Source organism: Pteropus medius, unplaced genomic scaffold, assembly GCF_902729225.1.
Source record: "Pteropus medius unplaced genomic scaffold, Ma_sr-lr_union100, whole genome shotgun sequence".
Taxonomy (NCBI): Eukaryota; Metazoa; Chordata; class Mammalia; order Chiroptera; family Pteropodidae; genus Pteropus; species Pteropus medius.
The window spans coordinates 7,794,832-7,814,347 of NW_024344371.1; the positions used below are offsets into that span (position 1 = coordinate 7,794,832).

A 19,516-nucleotide genomic window follows, 5' to 3' on the forward strand; every position below is an offset into this window, starting at 1 on the left:
TCTGACTTATTTCACTTAGTATAATACCCTCTAGGTCCATCCCTGTTTTTTGGCAAATGTCAAGACTTCATTCTTTTTTTTTATGGCTGAGTAATATCCCACTGTGTGTGTGTGTGTGTGTGTGTGTGTGTGTGCACGCATATACTTCTACGTCTTCTTTATCCATTAACCTATCAATAGGTACTTAAGTGCTTCCATATCATGGCTATTTTAAGTAATGCTTCAGTGAATACAGGGGTGTATATATATTTTTGAATTAGTGTTTTCAATTTATTTGGATAAATACCCAGAAGTAGAATTGCTATGTAATATGGTAGTTCTAAGTTTCTGAGGAATCTATGCCCACAAATTTGGTAACTCAGATGAAATGGACTAATTACTTGGAAGATACAATCTACCAAAATTCACACAGGAGAAACAGATCATTTGAATAGCCCTCTATTAAAGAAACTGAACCAATAATTAATAATTTTCCAAACCAGAAGGCACTAGGCCCTGATGGGTTCACTGGTGAATTCTACCAAACATCTAAGGAAGAAATGATACCAATTCTCTACATCTATTTAGGAAATAGAAGCAGAGGGTACACTTGCTAATGTAAGTCAGCATGACCCTAATACCAAAACTAGATATCACAAGAAAGGAAAACCACCGACCAACATCTCTCATGAACACAGATGTGAAAATCTTCCACAAAATATTAACAAATTGAATCTAACACACTCCCTCTCTCTCTACACACACACACACACACGCGCAGCACACACACACACACACCCGTCTGTGCGTGCACGTACATGTGAAGAGAGAGAATATTACATAACAAATAAGAGTCATTTCAGGTTATTTCAGGTATGCAAGGCTGGCTCAACATCTCAAAGTCTGTTAATGTAATCAATATCATTAATTGGCTAAACAGGTTAAAAAAGAAAAAGCATATGACCATATTAAGATTCAGAAAAAGCATGTGACAAACTCGAACACCATGACAAAACCCCTCAGCAATCTAATAATAGGAACATTTGCAACTTGATAAAGGTCATCTACCAAAAACCTACTGCTAAGTATCCTATTTAATAGAAACTAGATGCTTTCCCTCCTAATATTGGGAACAAGGAAAGGATGGCCCCTTTCCCCACTCTTACTCAACATCACACTCAAAGTCCTAGCTAATGCAACAGACAAGAAGAACATTTTAACTGGAATGATACACAGAGGATTAGCATGGCCCCTGTACAAGGATGTTACATAAATCTGTGAAGTGCTCCATTAAAAAAAAGAGAAAGAAATTTAAAGTATACAGATTGAGAGGGAAGAAATAAGACTGTCTGCAGATGGCACAACTGTCTACATAGAAAATTCTAAAGAATTAACAACATCATCAACAACAACAACAATAAAAAAACTCCTGGATCTAATAAGCAATTATAGCAAGGTTGTAAGATACAAGATTAATATACAAAAGTTAACTGCCTTCCTATATATCAGCAATGAATAACTGGAATTTGAAAGTGAAACTAAAAATACATTTATATTAGAAAATCCCATTAGAACTAAAAAAATGTAGATATAAAGCTAACAAAAGATGCACAAGGATCTATAAGGAAATATACAAAAAAAAAAATCTGCTGAAAGAAATCAAAGATCTAAATAAGCAATATTCCATGTATGTATATTACATGGATAGAAAGACTTGGTACTTTGAGATGTCAAGTCTTCCCAACTTGATCTGTAGATTCAATGCAATCCCAAGGAAAAGCCCAGCAACAAAAATACCAATTATTTTGTGGATATGGAAAAATTGATTCTACACTTTATGCAAAAGGCAAAAGACCCAGAATAGCCAACATAATATGGAAGAGCAACAAAGTCAGAAGATTGACACTGCCAGACTTAAAGACTTACTCACTGTATCTATGTAGCTGTCTCTCTCTCCCTACCTCTCCCCATATATAAAATACATACATTTAAACTATACTATGTGCATATATATATATACATTAAAATATATAATATATATTAAATGTACAGTACAAAACTATTAAACTTCTAGAAGATAACACAGGAGAAAATCTAGGTCACCTTAGGTTTGGGGATGAGTTTCTAAATACAAAAACCAAAAGCATGAAAAAAATTGATAAACTGGATTTTATTAAAATTGAAAACACTTGTTTTCTGGAAAAGACACTATTAAAAGAATGAAAATACACACCAGACTGGGAGAAAATATTTCCAAAATACCAAAGAATTCTTAAAACAACTATTAATATCCAACTCATATTAACGACCCAATTTTTAAAAAGGCAAAAGATATGGACACCTCGCCAAAGAGATATGGATGGCAAATTAAGCGTATAAAAATATGCTCCACAAAATCACTGTTATCAGGAAAATGCAAATTAAAACGATGAGATACCACTGCACATCCATTAGAATGGCTGAAATTCAAAACGCTGACCAAGATGTGAAATAACACTGTCATTCACATCTGGGGAAATGCAAAATAGTACAGCCACTTTAGAATACTCTTTGGCAGTTTATTACAAACTAAACATACTCTTACCATAAGATCCAGCAATCAAGTTCTTTGGTACCTATATAAATTAACCGAAAATCCGTGTCCAAAAAAATCTGTACCTGAATGTTCCAACCTGCCTTATTCATAACTGCCAAAACTTGGAATTGACCAAGATATCCTTCAATAGATCAATGGTTAAACAATCTGTGGTATATTCATACATGGGACTATTATTCATTAATGAAAAGGAACGATCTATCAAGCCATGAAAAGACAAGGAGGAAACTTAAATGTATATTCCTAAATGAAAGAAGCCAGTCTGAAAAATTTACATACTGCATGATTCAAACTATAAGACATTCTAGAAAAGGCAAAACTACAGACAGCAAAATACACCAGTGGTGGCCACAAATTTGGGGGTAAGGAAGACAAACAGGTGAGCGTAGGGAATTTTTAGAGGTGGTGAAACTACATATTCTGTATGATATTGTGGATCCATAATATTATGCTTTGTCAAAACCCATAAACGAGTACAACACAGAACAAACCTTAAATTATGCACTTTATCCAAAAGAATTGAAAGCAGGGTCTTGAAGAGGTATCTGCACATCCATATTCATAGCAGCCCTATTCACAACAGCCAAGAGGTAGAAGCAACCCAACTATCCATCAGTGGATGAATGGATCAACAAAATGTGGTATATACATACAAAAAAAAAAAAAAATTATTCGGCCTTAAAAAGCAAGGAAATCTTGTCACATGCTACAATAACATGCTATATCAAATAAGGCAGTCACAAAAAGTCAACTACTACATGAATCCACTTCTATGAGGTCTCAAAAGTGGTCAAATTGATAGAAACAGAAAGCAGAATGGTGGTTACTAGGGAGGTAGAGGTAAGGAATTGATGTTTTTAATGGGTTTAATGTTTCAGATTTGCGAGATTAAAAAGTTCTGGAGATTTGTTTCACAACAATGTGACTATACATTACACTACTAATTGTACACCTAAACATGGTTAAGATGGTAAATGCTTTTTAATGCAATTTTTTAAAAAGTATTTTTAAAAAATTAAGTTTTTTTTAAAAAAGGCAAACTACATGGAAGATATTTGCAAAACATATAGCGGAGGATGGGCTCATAAATATAATTTCTATCTACTCTTCAAAATGATAAACCGCCTAATAAAAACAGACAGCCTGATGGAAATATTGTAAAAAGACTTACACTACCAGATCACAAGGTATTGAAATGGCCAATCAAGATATAAAACAGTTCTTAACCTAATAGTATTCAGAGAAGTAAAATTAAAAATACAATATAGTAACAATACCAGATTGGCTAAAAAAAAAAAATTTAACAGCACTATTTGTTGAGGAAGATATGAATCAACCTATAGTCTCATAAACAACTTACGGGCCATAAACTGGTATAGCCTCTTTGGAAAAGTTTTGCATTATCTATTAAAGTTGAAGATACATTAAAACCAAAAAATTGCTAGACATATATCCAAAAGAAATGCGTGTATGGATGTGCATACTAGGAGACATAATAAAATATTCACAGGACCATTTTTTATAGTAGCCAAAGACTGCAATCTAAATATCCATCAATTAAAAAACATAAATTGTGGTATATGAGTACAATGAAATCCTACACAGTACAGAAAATAAATGACAGCTACACACAATGCAGATGAACCAAGATAATGTTAGGAAAAAAGCAAGACATGAGACAACATGTATATGATTCCACTTACAGAGTGCTCACTATTAAGCAAAAACTAAACTAATGAGCAATGCACACCTAGATAACAAAGAAACAATTCTACAAAATGTCAGAATACTGGTTATCCTTATGTGAGAAGGAGGCAGTGTCATTTGAAAGGGGCAGGTTGTAAGGCTTCTGGGGTGTTGGCAATGCTCTATATCTTGACCTCTCCAAGAGTGATATAATGGTTGTTCTCTTTATAACTGGTTAAACTGTGTGATTATGTTTTATACACTTTTTGTATATTAATTATATTTCACAATTTTAAAATGTTTAAAAAATTAATCTCGCTCTTAAGGGTTAGAAATAAGGAGTACATTTTATTATAAAGATAAAGTCAAAGATCTAGGTCCTTAATTACAAGGAATAAAACATTCTACAATAAAATATGCAGTAACTTCAGTAACGGAAGAACTTTAAGAACCACATTTTTTAATTTTTTTTTTATTGCAAAACTCAACTAATTTTAACATGTTCCTAATTATTTGACTTCAAGGGTATAAAAGTACATAGATAATTAACCTGAAATTCATTATTACAAATATACTGTACAAGCAAAAATGAACTTTTATAAATGTTTCCATATCCAATCTCAGTTAATTTGGAGTAAAAAATCTTATTACTGATTTTTAAGATAATGTCTCTTCTTTTGAACATAGGTGAAGGTATTCACTGGCCCTTATTTTATTTATCTCTTGAGTTTATTCAACAATCAGGATGTGGTTATAACATGACAATCTAAAAAAATTAGTTAATACTAACAACAGGTAACTTTTAACAGCAAATGTCTCCAGTGCAAAATGATCAACACTAATTCAGCTAATATCAGTCTAAAGTTATTTCACAATTACTGGTTTCCGATATTTCTAAAATAAGATTATCTCGCTTAAAACAACAAAATAAATTACTTAATAAAATGTTTTACTGTAAGTTTTCTTATTTTAAACAAAATTTAAACTAAACACAAACACTAGCTATAAATGAATTTTATTTAATGATTTTAAGACATTCTTTAGAACTATTGGAAAACTGAGATATTTAAAAACTACACCACCACTGGAGAACTTTAACATCCAAGGAATTAACAAAATTGTGTTAAATATTTTAGGTTTGGAAGGAAAGTAAAGGAAAAATCAGGTTATAACAACCAATAAATAAATTCTTAACACCACTATTTAAAGTAGTGGGCTATCAATAAATGTTAGTATCCTCTCCCCTTAATGGTCAACTGAAATTATACACGTGATTCTATTCCAAGCACTTAAATACTTCAGGTAAAGCAAGGTTCAGCTGTAAATAATTTAAACTATAAGTATATAGAGTCAACCAGCTCACTGGCATTTTATATAAAACATAAAATACCCCAAAAAAATCCGTATCACACAAAGGTTTGAAAACCTAGCTAAGAGAATCATCAAGGAGCTTAGATTTTAAACTCATACACACACTTAGCCTCATAATTTAGTGTGCTGAGGCACACTGCATAGAAATCTGTATAAACATCTAGTAATACAATCAGTTCCCCACTTAAAGTGCATGCAAAAGGCATACTCCTTTCAAGAAGAATAAAAAGCTTGCTTAAATATATAGCCTATAAATATTTTCATTTTCCAATTTTATACCTAGCTAAGAATTCCAGGGAAAAGAGAAACACTAACAAAATACTAAGATTTCCAGAGGCAAATAAAATCTCTATTATTGGTATGAGAAAGGCTCTTTCCTTTCCATCTGGGTGAAGCCATCAGGTAAGCCAAGATGAGCACTTACAAGTACTTCCAGGAGCTATGGAGGAAAAAGCAGTCTGAAGCAATGTGCTTTCTTCTCAGGGTGCTCTGCTGGCACTACCGCTAGCTCTCTGTGATCCACAGGACCCTATACCCCACCCAGCCCAATAAAATGTGCAGGCTGGGATAAAAGGCCAAGTAAAGTTATGTCATATATCGGATTCATGTGCCTACGGTGGCCACAAACGCCCAGTTCCTAAGGGTGCGATCTATGGCAAGCCTGTCCGTCATGGTGTTAACCAGATAAAGTATGCTTGAAGCCTTCGGTCTGTTGCTGAGGAGCAAGCTGGACGCCACTGTGGGGCTCCAAGAGTCCTGAATTCTTACTGAATTGGTGAAGATTCCACATACAAATTCTTTGAGGTTAACCTCATTGATCCATCCCATAAAGCTATCAGATGGAATCCTGACACCCAACCAGTCCACAAGCACAGAAGATGCGAAGGCGGATGTCTGCAGGCCACAAGAGCCGTGGCCTCGGAAAGGGCCCCAAGTTCCACCACATTATTGGTGGTTCTCGCCTCGTAGCTTGGAGAAGACGCCATACTTTCCAGCTCCATCGCTAATGTAAGTAATGTTTGTTAAAATTCTTACTTAATAAACAATTTAGGGCAGTCATGTCTATTTAAAAGTGTTGTCTGTTAAAACTAGTTGTCTGCAGATTTTTTCATGAATGAACTGTCAAATTATGAAAGTGCAATAATGTTTGAAGACTAAGTGATGGTATATCTTGTTTCTCATAAACATTTTTGTCTGCTTTATCTTATTAAGGAGTTTATATGTCAGTGTTTAAAATGCTGTTTGATATAATAGGTGTAAAATAAATTCTGTGAAAAAGGAGTACAGAACTAGTCATGTAGATTTATTGGTGTGTATGATGAAACTATAGCATTACTGGGGTAATGCAATGCTCTTCTGGTTTATCCTCAAGGAGCTATTTTTTGGAGTTTGGCAAGCACAAATATTTTAAATTGTGTTTTGCTTGAAAATGTGAAGGATATCCTAATCTATTCTCATGATCATATGTAGAGAAATGAAAGCTGACTAGGAGTCCCACATTTTTAGATTTAGCCTAATATTCTATTTATAAAACTACTGCTGCTGAAATGAAAGAAGTTTAAAAGAATGCCACCATTATTAGGAAAATTGAACAATCCTGTTGCAAGAGGGTTCTCCTACAAATGAAACATCCTGGTTAACCTAAATAAAATTGGTTTGGTCTCCACAGTACCACTGAAGTTCACATAAAAGAAGGTGGCTCCTGGTTCAATCCCATGACTCCATAGGATATGCAGAATACTGAATTTCATGCAGAGTTAATTACACTGGCATATATTGAAACTGATGGAAATTAAACATAAGGTAAATGAGAAAAAATTATTAGCCTTAAAGTTTGTTGTGTTAATTTGTGACCATTATGAACCCTCTAGCCACTTTAGGGGGGAAAATGTGGTTGGCTTTACTTAAAAGTACCTCATTACTTAGTCCAATCAGTCTAACAAGTCATCTTGGGTCAATCCACTTTCTCCATTATTCCCATAAGGCTATTGAGAAAAGTCATGTAGTTGGTGTCAATACAAATTCATGGTTTCTGATCTAACTTTATGCACTGTCTAGTTATTTTTCTCATCCCTGCTCAAACTACCCTCAAAATTCTTACCATTCCACAAACTTTCCATGCTTTCAGTGTGCCCACCTTAGAGCAAAGCACAACATTGTTTTCTAGGATGAGTTAGTGTGTGTAGGAAACTCAGACGAGGAATTGCCCCAATTTCCAATTCTGGATTTGCTTACTTAAGAATAGGTAACTTGACCCCAATAAACTTATTAAAAAGAAAAAAAAAAGAAAAAGAATAGGTAGTTGGATTCAAAAATCTAACTGCTAGTTTCTTTCAACTAATTTTTCTCCTATTTTCTTCTGGGGTCTTAAAATGCCCAGTTAAAGGATTTCCAGAAAACATGTAGCAGACTCATAAAACCTCCTGAAACCAAAATTTTTTTCCATTCAAAAATCTTAAATCATCTATTTTGTATGTAGAGGTTGGTTCAATTAAAGGAATATCAGTTAAACTAAAAAAAAAAAAAAAAATCTATATTTTAGCTCTTCTATTTATAATAAAAACTAAAACAAAATTTAATAAAAATACCACCACCATCCTCTAAAATCACAATGTCATTTTACATAGCAATAGTTGGTTTGCTTTAAACCAACCAAATCATGTCTAAGCTAAGAATAAATAGACTCTGTTACTTCTAATACATTTTATTGTTATTTATGTATCTTTGAAAAGAGAAGGAAGTTATTTTTGGAATATGGGTATAAATTTTTCAAAAATTGACTAAGTAGAAGAGGCATCCTTTAAATGACTTTCAGCTTTTCGTGTGATGAGATTCTTTGGGGAAACCAATAATGAGAATGCTGACTAAATGAAAGATTACTGTATTATCAAAAAATAACAAAATGGTTTTCATAGCACTTTACAATTAAAGGGGAGGAAAAATACCTTTCTTGTGATTGGAGGGCAAACTTACGTTCTCATGACTGGCATGTTTCTTGAAACCCATTTTTAAAACCCCAAGAGATATTTCAAATTTCATAATAAATATTAACAGGTTACAAATAATAAAAAATAATTCTATAAGCAAGTTTTCAAGAACAACAGCTTAGATTAATTTATTACTCTTTCTCTTAAAACTCAAAGCATTTTGAGTCATCAATTACAGCAATTACTGAACAGGAAAGCTATTTAAAATCATTACAAATCTTGAGAAAAAGACTTAGCTAGGTAGTATAATTTTCAGCAGATGTCCAAATTTCTCTACCAAAACCCTTTAGGCCAGATATGTTCTGGAAATTATTAGTAAAGTGTATATACCACATATTACATAACACCCCAATCCAATGCAAATTGTGGCAATAACAAAATCAAACAAATACAACAAAATATATGAGTTTTCAGTAAATGGGATAAACCTGAAACTTCAGATAAGGTTTCTGCCATCAAATGGTTAACAAAAACCTTTTGATTTGCATAACTTTTGGACTTGAGAATTGTAAATGAAAAGTTACTGTAAATAGTAACTATCACAAATATTTGTCAAGTATACTACGTGCCAAACAGTTTTAAGTATTTAAGTGTACGCACTTACTTATTCCTCATAATGATCCTATGAGTTAGTATTATTTCCCCCACTTTACAGAAGAGACAAAAGGGGTACAAAGAGGTAAAGTAACTTGGTCACTATCACAAGAATAGCAGTGGAGGCACTAAGACTTGAAGACTTGAATAGGTCTATCTCACTCCAGAGACCTTCTGCTCACCAAATCTATAAACTATAAAGCTGCTAAAAAGAATGGGGAGAGAAAATCAGCTAGAGAGATAAGGGCAGGGTTGATAATCTCAGGATGCTACCAATTCCTCTCCCAAACCAAAAGCCGACATCAATAACTTTGTCTCAGAGTTAGAAAAGAATTCTTAACGTAATTTAGGCTGTAGGCAGCCATGACAAAACAATCTGAACTGGCAAGCAGGGTGAAAAATAATTTACCAGCCCAATTTCTTCCTAAGAAAATGGAATACTAAACCAAATCAACTGTCCTTGTTGTGCCACTAATTAGATATATGCTACTAGAGTATAAGTTCCATAGAAGTACAAAAATTTGTCTTTTGTTCACCTATGTATTCCTATTACCCAGGACAGAGCCTGGCATATGTAAAAACTTAATAAATACTTGTTGCTTAATAACTGAAGTCATAATTACAGTTTTTCAGTATTCTCAACTGTAAAATATGGGAATGACTATATATGCACAATCCCTTGCTGAATCTCAAACCTGGAAGTACTTAATCCATCTATGATAAATGACATTACTCTTAAAAAATGCAAAGAGGTTTTTCACATGCATAAAGGAAAAATTCACTTTGGTTCAGTATGTTTGCGATTCCAGAAATTCTGTTTATCTAATCTATGTAATAATTCAGTACATTAATGATCAAAAGCAAAAAAATAATACTTGACATTTAACGAACTTAACATGAATAAATTAAAAGAATCTTAATTTAGGAGTTAAGTGTTTATAGCTGCATTTATTGTTATAGTACTAAATCCTACCAATGTACGGTTTAACCTAGATTTTTAAATTTCCAAGGAAAACAATCTGAACACAATTCCTGATATATATTAACTAACCTTAAGAAAGTCAATGAGGCAAACAATAATTATTTTTGGAAATTCCCTTTAACAGTTCACATAAACATTATTACTTAATAAAAGTTTCCCCCAAATAGGACGTCTGATCTGGCTCATACCTATTACAGCCGTCGGCAGGGCAAGATACCCTGGATTTGAGTTCTCTGGAATTCAATACCATCTTCCCACAAGAAAGGCCTATAAAAGTTTTAAATTTACTTCTCTTCATGAAAAATCCTTAAGAAGATTTAAAACTTATAGTTGTTATGCCACTTAATTATCTTTTCAAAAAGGATGACCTCTAAATATCTAGGGAAAAAATATTCACATAATTTCTTATTAGCTCATGTTAAAACCATTCATAAATATAACAATTAAAATGAGTACACTGCTCAAACAATTTTGACAGAGGGAATTCTAATAGCTTAATTTGTTGCACTCTTTAAAAGTGAAGGATACTTTAATGATATAAATAGATGAGAGCTAGCATATAGAAATTCCTAGGATGTTTCTTTTTTATGGAACTAACTTAAACTCTTTAAAAAATGAATGCAATTCATGAAAACTTATTTATTATGTATAAAATATAATAAGAGATGATCTTTAGTACTGGCTGTTAAGTGTTTCATACACACTTATATAGGAAAATATATTAAGAAGAATCTTTCAGATCCTTACATAAACATATGTAATGCTGATCCATGTTTTGACTATTTATAGTATCACCATTAAGACACACAACACAACATGAAACTTGGTACATATTTCTACCCAATTCTCCCCCCAAAAATCCTGGCCCAATGACCCAAGGAGCTAAAAAGAAGTGATGTGAGAGCATATTAGAGTGTTAGAGTACTCTAGGCAGCGTTTTCAAGGATACTGTGACTCTTAAGAGATACCACACACTTGATATTTTAACTTAACCTTTTAGTGTATATAAGAAGTGCCAGAAAATGTAACCGTAACTGTCTCCCTAAAACTGACACTGCACGAATTTCATCTGACAATACTGAAAAAGAAAGGAATTGGGATTAAAATTAAGATAATTATGATGTATCTTACCCCTGACTAATATAAGATACTAACCACAATCTAATCAGCTGCTTCAGGGTTAAGTTAGCAGTATTCCTAGGCTCCTTTTTCATCAGCCTTTGACCAGATATGGTCCTATCATCTATCATTCAACCTTGTTAAATTAAACAAGGAGGCCTTTAGACTGAGTTGGCTTTAATGCCTTAGTAACCTACATAAGCAAACCAAAACCTAAGCCTGTATGCAAATGCCTGAAAGGTTAACAAATCAAAACCTAAGGACAACTAATAACAAACAGCCAACTAGGCTTTCCCAAATAATGTAACCCCTTAAGCTATAGCCAATCAAGTAATTATGACTCACTATATTGCAACGCTCGCTTTATTACAGTGATCTGGAACCAAACGTGCTATATCTCCAAGGCATGTTTGTATATGTTTGGAGAGTAGAGAGACTGAGGAGGAGAAGAGATACAAGGGAGATAAAGCTGAAAGGTAAGCAGAAGCCAAATTGTGAAAGGGCTTATTAGAAAATACCACTAAAAATAATATCATATAGAGACACTAAAAATGTTTATGAAGAACACTTTTGGTCATTCTCGAATATAATCGTGAAGATAATAGTATAGAGAAAGCTCAACAACAACAAAATATAAGTCCTATTGTTATAACTTAAAAATATTTTTCTTGCACACAAAAATCTTCCCTTTCCTCCTTCCTTGTCTACACACACGCGTGTAAAAAATGACCGGCACATTCATTATAACTTTCATATATTTAAAGTGGGTACCTTTAGGTGGTCTAACATCAACTGCTTTAACTTAGAACTCTGGAGACACAGATTCTCAAATTTCACTAATATATAGACCTCTTTAAAAGGAAAAATGGTCCTCAGTTTCTAATATTTACATAAATTTTTACCTTAACCCTATTTAAACCTAGGCAAACATAAATCTTTAGGCAAATTCTTTATGCATACAGATCTTACATAAACATAAAACCAAATAAACTAAAAACTAAGTACAAAACTTCCAAACAAAATTCAATTTAACGAGAACACTTGAAAGAATGAATGGCTGGTTTTGCTGAATTTAAATCTCTGCTCACGACATAAAAATGGTACTCACTGCACTACCGTAAACTGCAAGTTTGGACTGCCTGTACTACTAAATGCCCCATGTCAAGACATGCAATTTTTCTGTTTCACACTATTATGAAACATTAATTCCACATGCTAGAAAATCATTTGGTCTTTACTTAACTCAAAAGCATCTTATTCATTCAGACTACCTATATTCTTTTCCTTAATATTAGTCCCCAACAACCAAACAGTGTTATTTGGCACCACCAAAAATAAATACAAATTATAACCCGAGAGTCAAGTGACAATATTCAGTTGTGATACAGATGATCCAAAACATGTTTAAGGTAATTTACCATTGAAACTAAAATTCGAAATTTTTAAATTCTAGAGCACTTTCAGACCTCGTCTGAAAATCACGTTCATTGTATAATCCTGCCAGCAAATAGTGAAAAGATAATTCTATTATTTGATAACTCACAGCCATCAAGGAAGAAGTTTCCAAAGCTATCTGTGGAATCATCTTCCAGGAAGGTTGAAAATAAATCAGACTGGTCAGTCCACAATAATTTCAGGGGTAATGAAAAGTTGACTTTATTATTATTACTGCTGTTGCTAATGAAGCATCTACATAGTAACACTGTTCCAAGGGCCAACAAGATGATTTTAAAGGCCATTAAATACTCTTGCTGTTCCAGAATCCTAATATTCTCTTAGAAATTATAAAAAAACTGAGTAAGGAATGTTGATAAAAGACACTAGTCTGGAGTTTAGAAACCTACATTCTAATCTTTACTTGTCACTAGCTTAATAACCCTTTATCTTTCCTCCTCTGCCTCCTCATTTGTCAAATGAGAGGGCTGAATTAGATGTCTTTCTAAGATCTGCCAACTATAAATCTCAATCCCTCTGATTAGCACCTCAGGATTCTATAATGACATTTCTGATATTAAAATGGTTAACTCATTATTTATACACATCAAAACTCAGTTGGTTTTAGAAAGAACTGTCCATCTTATTATGAATAAAACATATACAACTTGAGAGAATTTTATTTCACCGCTTTCTCATTAGTAAAACTGGTTCATTAAATAAGAAAATTACCACGATTAAAGAAAAATTAAGAAACTTTTAAAGAACTCACTTTATGTGAAAATCAACAGTCACTACAGGGGGCAGAACTGGGTTGGAACTCCTTAAAAAGTCCCATTCCCAGAGAACTGTCATTTGACATGTCTAATGGTTCCCTGGAAGACTCTAGTAGCAAAGCTGTCTTTATTTGACCTGACTCTGAGCTCATCCAGTACTAACAGCTTTTTATCTGGGTAACTTTGGTCAAAAACAATCCGAGGCATTTGTTAAACACTGTGGCTGCCTGAGGTGATTGACAATATTTAGGGCAAACAATCGGATAATAAAAAAGCGTAAAAGGAAAAGCTGGGAATGAGATAGCCAGGGAGACTTTGGAAAGCTCCAAGATATTCATGGAAATCTAGAAGGCTAAACTCATGTGTAACCTTTGCACATGCTCGAAAAAGACCTAAGAAGGCCCTAAACTCTCACTTCTGGCTAATCTTTACTCTCTGAATGAAAAGGAGACGACAGAGCTGTAAACTGTCTGGCTAAGTGTTAAAGCCATGTCACAACACACACACAGACACCTCAGCAAAGACTGGAAGATTTTCATGTTCCAGGCATCCAAGGAAATCTCTACCTATTCATTAGCTTAACCACTAAGCTAACTGAGCAGACTTCGGTAACCACATACAGCAAAAAAATACAGACTTTCTAGTATTAGTTCCCAAAAGTCACTAAACATAATAATAAATAGCAGCAATAAATAATTCTGAGGAGAAGGGAGAATCTAATTTCTACAGTTGCTACATTATTTAAAATGTCCAGTTTCCAACAAAAAATTATGAAGCATGAAAGAAAACAAGAAAATATGGTCTATATACCGGGTGTTAAGGTGGGGTAGGCAGTCAATATAAAACTGTCCCCTAGGAAGCTCAATATTAAACTTACTAAACTAAGACTTTAAGTCAGCTTTTTAAAATGTTAAAACTAATCAAGGAAACCATGTCTAAAAAACTGAAGGAGAGTATGAGAACAATGTCTTGCCAAAATGAGACTATCAACAACTTTATTTTTTAAAAATACAAAATAGAGATTATAAATTTGATATAGTAAATAAAATGAAAAATTCAACAGGGGGTGCAACAGTAAATATGAGCAGGCAGAAGAAACAATCAGCAAACTTGAAGATGTGTCCACTAAGATCAGCCAGTCTCAAGAACAGAAAGAATAAAGAATGAAGGAAAATGGACAGAGCCTCAGAAACCTGTAGGACATCATTAGGAATTCCAACATACATGTAATGGAGAGGAGAGAAAAAAGGGGTAGAATATTTGAAAAACATTAAGATGCTCAATGAATTTCAAGGAGAGTAAATTCAAGAGATCTACACAAACAAACATCAAAATCAAACTGCCAAAAGCCAGTGAAAAAGAGAATTATCTTGATAACATATAGAAAAAAGTTACTCAACACAAAGGATCCTCCCAAAATTAACAGCCATTTTCTCATCAGAAACCATGAAGGCAGTGGGATGACATATTCAAAGTCGTGAAAGAAAAAGACTGTCTACCAAGAATTCTATATCCTTCAAAACTAAAGGAAAAATAAACATTCCCAATAAACGAAAACTGAGAAAGCTTGTTACTACTAGATTTACCCTAAAAGAAATACTAAAAGGAGCCCTCCAAGCTAAAATAAAAGGATATTGAACAGTAATTCAAATCCACATGAAAAATACAAAGCACCAGAATAGGTAACTTCACAGATAACTATAAAAAACAGTATAAATATATTTGTAACATTTTTCTCTTACCTGATTTTAAAATTTTTTGTATGCTATAATTAAATTGTTATTAATCTAAACTAGATAAAATGTTAACTATAATCTCTGGTACAACCATAAAGAAAATAACTAAAAAAAAAAAAACATATACAGTAAAAGAACAAGGAGTTAAAATGGTACACTAGAAAATATTTAACATAAAAAAAAGGCAGTAATGGAAGGAGGAGAGGAACAAAAGTTATCTAATCCTCAGCAGTGAGGTCTTCCACAGGGACCCTGCTTAAAAATAGTAATCTCTTACACGCAGATCCATTCCGTGTCTATCACCCTTCTCTCCTTTACTTTCCTCTACGGTATTTATCACCAGCTAACAAACTTTCTTTTCTTTTTCTACACACTAGGATTAATGCTCCAAGAAGGCAGGAGCTTTGTTTCTAGCTTTATCCCCACTGCTTCACACACATCTACTGCGTAGGTCCTTGATAAACAACCGATGAATAAACGAATGAACAACCAGTAGAGATAAGCCTTATAAGAAATGTCCCCCGTTTTAAGAGCAGCCTAAGAGAAAGGGGTATGTGTACATATGTACTGTTTGTAGATTTGGTAGCAGGAATATAAAGAACTCCCCAATTGATGGGGTTTCTTTGTTAAATAGGAGGTAAGGACATCTGAGTTAGAGAGGGAGGTGGCAGAGTTGCAGATTTAGAGTACCTAGCTGCCTTGTATGCTTCTGTTGAAATTAATATCTAAATCAGATTCGAATTCTGATAAGTTTGATTGGGCACTCTTGCTTTGAATCAGCAGTCACATGACTGTGTAAAATTGTCCACCAAATTTCATGCATTCTTATAACTTAAAAAGTGTTAAAACTTTAGAAGAATCAATAAAAAGAATACCTTGAACTCAGATTTTGAAAAGAGCACCATACCTGATGTAAAGAGTCTATAACCTGTGTATTGAATTTATCAATTTTATTATCAAACAGAGTCTTGAGATATCTGTAAATGCATTTTAGCAGCATTACTCACAATCGCTAAAAGGCAGAAGCAACCCAAGTGTCTATCCACTGATGAATGGATAAGCAATCTGTGGTGTATATATACAATAGAATATTTTTAGCCTTAAAAAGGAAGGAAATTCTGACACATGCTACAACATGAATGAACTTTGAGGACATAATGGTAAAGGAAACCAGTCACAGAAAGACAAAGACTGAATGATTCCATTTATATGAGGTACCCAGATTAGTTGAATTCCTAGACACAGAAGGCAGAATAGTAGGTGGTTGCCAGAGACTGGTGGGACAGGGGAATGGATAGTTATTATTTAATGAGTTTCAGTGTTACAAAATAAAGAGAGTTCTGGAGATGAATTGCAGTGATGGTTGCACGATAGAAATGGACCTAATGTCACTGAAGTGCTACCTAAAAATGGTTAAGGTGATAAGTTTTGTTATTTACCATAATAAAAAAATTGCAGGGAAAAAAGATACATTTCTAGTATTTTACATGTATTAAAGCAACATAAATGACATAATTACTTTAGAAAATGTTTTCTTTAGAGACTGAATTTAAATCAAAAGAAATTTGTACCCCATGCCATATTTTTGTTTACACCAGATAAGCAAAACAGAAGCTGAAGACTTGAGATATCCATTGCCTAGAGGACTTAACAAAATTAAACCTGGTTTGCAAAAACTACAATTTAAGGATACCAGAAAAGGTGAAAACATCAGCAAGGAACACAAGGATACTACAAACTAGAAATAGAGAGTATGGCTAGGGAAACAACTAAAGGAAAGTCAAGGACTTAAAGTTTATTAAGCCTGGTAAGGTGGAAATGATAAGAATTTAGGGAGAAAGTGACTCTATACTAATGGAAGATATAAGAGAATTCTGGAAAAAACTGACAGAAGACTCGAAGAAAACCAACTCTAAAAAGTTCAGCAGAGACACAATATTAATTAACCTGCAGTTAGGCTCTAAATAAAATGCAGCACAAAAATGATAAACTCTATACAGCTAAAACTTTTTAAAATTACAATGACAGACATCTGAGACTAAGAGAAGTCAACACAAGAAGTTAGCTGCAGAACTCAGGGAATTATAAGCTAAGAGAACCAATTATAAACAATGAAAGATTAAAGAAAACAAATCTATGGCTAGGCTAAAGCAGATTAAAAGTCATTCGATAATTGTTAATGAAAATGAGTTTTAAGGGTAAAAAGCTCATAACTACCATCCAGCCTTATACTATCTCACTCTTAAATACGAAGATAGTCAACTTACATCAATATTTGAGGAAAGAATTAGGTAAGAAAGAACAAGAGAAAAAGAAACTCAGAGGAAACTAAAAATTCAGGACAAGAAAACAAAAACTCTTCTGTGCTCAAGAAAATGAATTAAATAAAAACATAATACCATTCTTATTAAAAAATCAAACAAGAAAACGCTTTTACAAATTTAATAAAATTGAAAAATACAGTTGAAGAAACTATCTCAGGAAACAGACCAAAAAATTATGAGAAACAGGAAACAAGAAAAACTTCAAGTCAGCAGGTCCATCATCAATTGAACAGAAAATATGCCCTAAGGGCTTGGGACTACAATAATGCTTCTCAAAAAAAGATTAGTACTGTCTTCTTCCCACCTCTCAAGGAGTTTTTGGAAGTATCTAGGGACATTTCCAGTTGTACCAATAACTAATCAGTTATGCTTGCATTTAATGACAGGGAGCCAGCATACTCAGAGCCCTGCAAGCACAACACACTCCAACACAAAAGTGGTACCATCTAAATGCCTACAGTGCCCTCTATTGAGAAATACTAGACTATGGCATAAAAGAATTCTCTCAGTGCCCAACAATGATTTTCCTGAAATTTAATAAAACCAGAGTAAACAAAAGATACTCCAAAAACTTATGCATACAAAAAAAGGATCAAGAATCAGAACAGCATCAAACCCTTCAAAGGAACATGTTCAAAGAGAAATGCCTTCGAATGTTTATGGAAACTTACTTCCAGCCAAACTACCAATCAAGTGTGAGACTAAAACAGATATTTTTCAAAAATTCAAGTCCCTAAAACCTACCTGCTATTCAACTTTTCTCAAGAAATGATCAGATAACATACTTCAGCAAAATGAAGGACAATGCCAAGAAAGGATTCGGAATTAGATCAAGTTGAAAAAAGAAAAAAGGGAAGGTGGGAATCTCGGCTGGAGAACAGTAAACGGAAATTTTAGAGTAGTAACTCTGTAAACAGGAGAAAAGCAGACTGAAGTTTCAGAATAACAAGTCTTATAATAAGTCTTAAGAACGATTCTAGATGAGAAGCAAGAGAACTGAAAGCTCTGGAAGGCCATCCCACTCCACTCCCTCCACATAAGAGGCAGAAATGATAGATGTAACGTGCTTGCAAGTTTGAAAACCCTGACGGATGTATAGGACCTTTTGGAAAAATAGCAATAGGTACACATAAAATAAGCAAATAAAAAAAAGAGGCAAATAATTCCAAGGAAAACAAAAAATGTAGAGAAAAGGCAAAGTATTCACAGTATGCTTTTTGACTCACAAATTATTTACATGATCATAAAATGCAAAAATTAGTGATTTAACCAGTTTAGTCACCAATATTAGAATAAGGTGAGAAAAGATGTAAGAAGTGTGATAAGTCCTTAATTACCATAACAAGATATTAGAAGTAATATTTAATATTGCCAGAAACAAGTAATAGTTGTATAATTCTATTATTTAAAAATAAAGATGTAAATATTGGAGAAAAGTTGAAAGTGGTTGCTTCTGAAAAGCTGAACTAGAGGGACAAGAAGGATAGAGGACAAGCTATTCTTGCCATAAACATTCTAATATTTGAGTATGTGTTTTCTGAGCAAAATTAATTTGACAAGTGACAGGATTTCATAAACCTAACACTATAACATCATTAAAACAAAATGAGGTAGAATTATATATTTTGAAATGGAACATTTGAAATAAATTATAATATGTTTATTTGTATTAATATATTCACTGCCAGGCATTTTTTTCTAAGCACTGGACATGAATGAACAGATGATCTATATAAACACACATGTATAGATATACAACTGACCCCTGAACAATGAATGGTTTGGGGGCGATGACCCCTGCATAGTGGAAAAATCCCCATATAACTTCTGACTCACTGAAGACTTCAGTGTCCCTCAGTGTCCGCGTGGGATTGGTTCCAGGACTCTTTTGGATATCCAAATCCACGGATGCTCAAGTCCCTCTCATTTAAA

General features: G+C 33.4%; 1 protein-coding gene and 2 pseudogenes across 5 annotated transcripts in view; 2 read left to right on the top strand and 1 right to left on the bottom strand.

Moving 5' to 3' along the window:
• STRN3 (striatin 3) overlaps positions 1–19,516 on the bottom strand; it is a 77,943-nt gene that overhangs the window by 47,155 nt on the left and 11,272 nt on the right. The gene's annotated exons all lie outside the window — the stretch shown is intronic.
• LOC120608625 (uncharacterized) lies at positions 1,163–1,276 on the top strand (annotated as a pseudogene).
• Positions 6,045–6,639, top strand: LOC120608567 (60S ribosomal protein L15-like; annotated as a pseudogene).